The following is a 5382-nucleotide window of genomic DNA, read 5'->3' on the forward strand; positions in this document are numbered from 1 at the left end:
TATTCTAATGACTTCTCATAACTATCATTATTTTCATGTGCTTTCTGCAAACATGATTTGACGTGCAGATTTGCTGCAAAACCCATAATTTCCTTATTCTTCAGGTTGGTATTTTTTTTTTTATTAAACAACAATATTGGCGCGTGCTATTATTTGTTTACGCAAGGCAGTGCCAGTATTAATGGCACACCATAGAATGTAACTTTTGACCTAAGCACCCAGTTCATGTTTATTTCTGTGCAATGTAATTTTATGGTAATCATACATCCCTCTTTGTGTACATAATCTCCAAGTATCACATCGAAATTTCATGCTTTTCATCATATATTACAATAAAATACATGTGCATACCCGCCCAAATACACACATATAGGGTCCCCTCCATAAACACATACACAGACACGTACACACACAAATACATGCATATATATATGTGTGTGTACATACGTGTGTGAATATGCATATATGTATAAACACACACACTTATATATATATATATATATATATATATTTGTGTGTGCGTGTATATATATATATATATACATATATATATATATATATATATATGAGTTTGTATGCATAGTGAAACGTATACAAAGAAATAAAACCAAATTCCAAATGTATGGAATTGGTATGTACATGCATTACAATGGTTTGCTATACATATTTATTACATCATTACCGCAAATATATCAGTACATGCAACAGTTAAAAAATGCAGGGCAACGGTTGCATAATTAAATACCTGCACACTTGGAAAACTACGTTGCATAGAAACAATTGAACAATAAATGTCCAACCGTATTCCTTGTTGACGCGAAATGTTTCTAATTGTCTATTCACACACGACGGCAGCCCAAACGCAGAGCTGTAAGTAGGTAGGTGTAATACTACTACTGGATAGCACAGGGTGATATCTGATGGTGGACGAGCTTTATACTGTACTCTAATACGTTCTCAACAGAATATACCATAACTATATAAAAATACATACACAATATAACAATAAAGAGGAACACCGTACTTTGCTCATATTGTAGTATGGTATTTGTAAATATTTTTCGAGGAGATGTTTCAACATGACTTTGATTTCACGTTACATGTCCTCATCACACAGTCTGCTGACGGCTAGTAAGCGGATACTTCAAACTCACTTTCAGTAATTTATTGCGAAAAAATCTATATGAATACATACCTATATATGGAGAAACATATACGTGTGTAAGTTTGTGTATAAAATCGACGGTATTATTATTGTGTTTGTCCAGCCTAAATGCACGTTGGCGAGTATGAATTGGTCCCATGGTATTAAATACTAAGTTCTATTCACGTTCTACGATCTAACTTTGTTTTCCATAGTTTTACAAACTCACATCTATTTTGTTGAAAGACCAAAACTTGGAAACTATTTCACGTGTTGATTGATCTCTGTATTTCAGGCGACATGTAGAAGAGTAGCTCAGTTTGAAAACCTCAAACTTTTAAGTCTGAAAATAAGCGAAATTGATTTAGAAATGCGTTTGATAAAGAAAAACAGGATTGATTTCAAGGACATCTAATTATCTCCCCTTGAAATAATATAAAGAGATGCACATATAGCACAGACCATGCTTATAAGGTGACGTAAATATCGCTTGCTAGTTTAAGTTCAAAATTTTATGTTTTGGGGAAAGTATAATTTTCAACACAACACTTATGGCAACAATAAATTGACATTCTATAGTTATTGTATATTGAACTCACTTGAAATTGATGAATTTACATCTTCTCCTCACAAGTTACTTGTTACTAGAGAGCGTCATTCACCCTGCTTGAGTGTGTGTGAAGAATTATATAGAGACATAGAGTGATTTCATGGCAATATCCACACATCATAAGTTTGCTTCCATACCCATGTAGGTGGATAATATTTCAAAATCACTTTTTAATCTAATCTGTTTAATAGCTCTTGACAATGACCGCCTCCATACATCTTGGAGGATTCTATACGAGGCGCATTGTTATGCCAGTAAAGGATCCATATGTTCGTAACTAAAGCAAAATGGGCAACATTCAACAGTCGAGCTTATTCGACAACAAGCAGACTGGACTATCAATGTACGGGAATTGTAACTGAACATAATAATCCTTTCTACTAAAGGCACAGGGCCTGAAATTTTTGTGGAGGGGACTAGTCGATTACATTAACCGAAATGTTCACTGGTATTTAATTTATTGACCCCGAAATGATGAAAACAAAAGTTGACATCAGCGGAATTTGAACTCAGAACGTAACGGCAGACGAAATACTACTAAGCATTTCGCCCAGCACGCCGCATTCGTAGCTGAAAAAATAATGAAATAATCTGCTCCTTACTATTGCGAGTGATATATACCGATCTCTCAGTTGCTATAGAAACCAGAGGAACAAAACAGTAGAATGTTTACTGTTTACTAAATATTGTTTTCAGTAGACTTTCAAGGAATTAGATGTATCGTTTGCATATAACTTTAAAAGAAGATTAGTTACACTTGAGACAACAAAAAACATATTTAAAAAATGCATTCATTTACTACAATAACCTTCATGCATCTGCCAATAACCAAATTCTGACATGATTGCCAGTCCTGAAAAATAGGCGGCAATAAGTTCATCTTATCATAGAGATCAGCAACAACATAAAACCAGAATAACACCATTGTAATACTTCCAAAATATACTTATCGATTAATCCAGATGCACGCAGCAATTTGTTTGCCTGAACATTTATAGCAAAAAGCCGTTGCGCGTTGCTGAGATTACGTTCTAATGTTAGAAATAACAGGGAATAATATGGAATCATAATATACATAATCAGAAAAAAATTGAACACTATACTAATAAAAAAAGAAAAAAAGTACACATCGGGCACGTTTGGAACGTATTTTATCATGCAACAACTGGTGTAAATGTGTTCCAAATTTGAAATTTATGCAAAGAAAATCAAAACAAATTCTTTTTCCCTCGCGTAACTACTTGAAATAGCTACCTTGTGTCACGATTGCTTACTTTTTGTACTGCACATGCACGGCTGCCACTTGAACTGAAGGCAATAATCCATGAACTCATTGCTTGCATATTAATGCTTGTGACAGCATAATATTTCAATGCTTCAAAATTATAGTTTGCGTCTGCTGCCTCATCAGACATCGTTCAGTCTGTAGAGTCAGCAACGAACTCTCACCGACATTTCTCGCCAATGCCATTGATCAAATAGCATTAAACCGGTGATAGCGACTCTACAAGGTAAGATTTTTCATGAATTTACACGCAAATGCATTCGTACTTTTACACTCACAGTAATAAATATATGAATTCATACATAAATTTGTACGAATGTAATGGTCGGGAGAAAGATGAGAAACTTCAAATATACTCTCAAGTGGCTTCAGAAAATCAGATTCAAATTGAGCAAGTAACATTCTTAAATGTGAAATGGGATTCATCATCTCTTTATGACAGATAGTATGTATCATTTGACAGGGCAATTTAAATATAGTTTTTTTTTTTTTGTAAAAAAGATACTGCGGCTGATATTTTAGCCGTAGACGACTAAACCACGAACCAGGCGTAAATGTGCAAAGCACTGATGGTAGTATAACTCTGCTTGTCAGAACCCTGACCTGATACTCACGTATACATATACATACGCACACTGAGGTCCCGAACCAGCGCACACAGACATAAGCTTGTGTGTGTGTGTGTGTGTGTGTGTGTGAGTGTGTGTCTATGTATAAATGTGCTTTTATATAGACAGATTTACAGAGAATAAGGGAGAGCTAGTATTATAAGTATGTAAGAATTGCAAAATACGCTGACATACAACAAATAAACATATATATTCAGCTTATAAATTTGTTTATACTTTTTTTATTCTTGCTGGCATTTTGACCTCATCATTTCACCTGATTCTTTTAACAAGTTTATTAACAAATTATAACGTACTAGCGTGAAATAGTATATCGGTTCTCCATCCATCAATTTCTGAAATTTATCGCGACTTCTCTCTTGCCAGCACTTTCAAAATCTATTGCTTCATTCACATTCCACAAATAAACACAAGCTGAAGTTTAGTGTTAAAGACAGTTACATTTGATTGATGGTTTTATTAGACAATTAACGATGTATCTCATCCATCACATTTCCTATTACACCAACTGCTGATATTTTATTTTGTTTTAACTTTTATTTTTTTTTCCCAGAAAATTCTTCACTTCTGAAATTGCCCAAAAGTTTCTTAAGAAATTCCCATCAATTGATTTTCTGAACACGCATGTGCAAAGTAAAAGTTCCGTGGTTCGTGTGAAAGTGATAAAGAAAAAATACAAGAGAAAACACAGTCATTGAAAAAATAAAAGCGATGAAAACTTTCTTTAGAAATTCGTATTACGCAAGCGATATATTTAAAATTCAATAAAAAGTATTAAAGCTAACTTATGTGTGGATATATGAAAAGGTAACTGCCTGTCAATATATATATATAAATGTGTGTGTGTGATGTGTGTGTATGTGTGTATTATAGATATATTCTCTATGATGTCATCGTCGAACAAAAAAACTATTTTCTAAACTAAGTTTAGTTTTGAGATGAAAATACTTTTATATTGGTTACGGATAAAACGAACGGTATTTCCAGACGATTGCCGAGTAATTGTCGTGGTAACATGAGAAATGTCTCAGTGGGACAAAATACGGGTTGCTAATGGGGCTGTGTTGATTGGCTCGGGAGAACGTAGTTAATTGTCGTAGGAAACTAATTAGTAGCGACGAGTAAATTTTTGTTCTTCAATTTGAAAATTATATTTAAAACAATATTGGATGTTTTTGATACCTTTTACTGAACATAATCATATTGATCATTGTGGCACAAAAGCAAGGTCGAGATGTAGATGTGGTAATTCACTCAAAGGGATTATTACCTGAGGTTTTACAGGCTAAAAGCTATTGGGGGTTTAAGTATTTTCCCCGGGCGAAAAGCAAGGCAAGCCTCGTGATTGAAAATTTGAAAGTTAAAGAATACTCAATCTCGAACGATGAGGTGTAATTACATATATATATACGGGGAGAATTCACAAAAGAAAGAACAAAATACGAAGACACGTGGTGTAGATAACTAACAGATGTATTACTATCAGGCTCGGGAAATATGTATATATGTATATATGACGGGTTTCTTTCAATAAATCCACTCACAATGTTTTGCTCGGCCTGAGCAGGTCGCGATTTCAAAGCAAAGGAAATATTTTGACACAAATGAAATTTAAACGTTGAAGTGAATCTTACGGCTTTTGTGTGTTCTTAAATGGCTTACAAATACCTTCCACGTTCCAATTAATATTGATAGAGTTTTCTGTAATAAAAAT

Source organism: Octopus sinensis, linkage group LG10, assembly GCF_006345805.1.
Source record: "Octopus sinensis linkage group LG10, ASM634580v1, whole genome shotgun sequence".
NCBI lineage: Eukaryota > Metazoa > Mollusca > Cephalopoda > Octopoda > Octopodidae > Octopus > Octopus sinensis.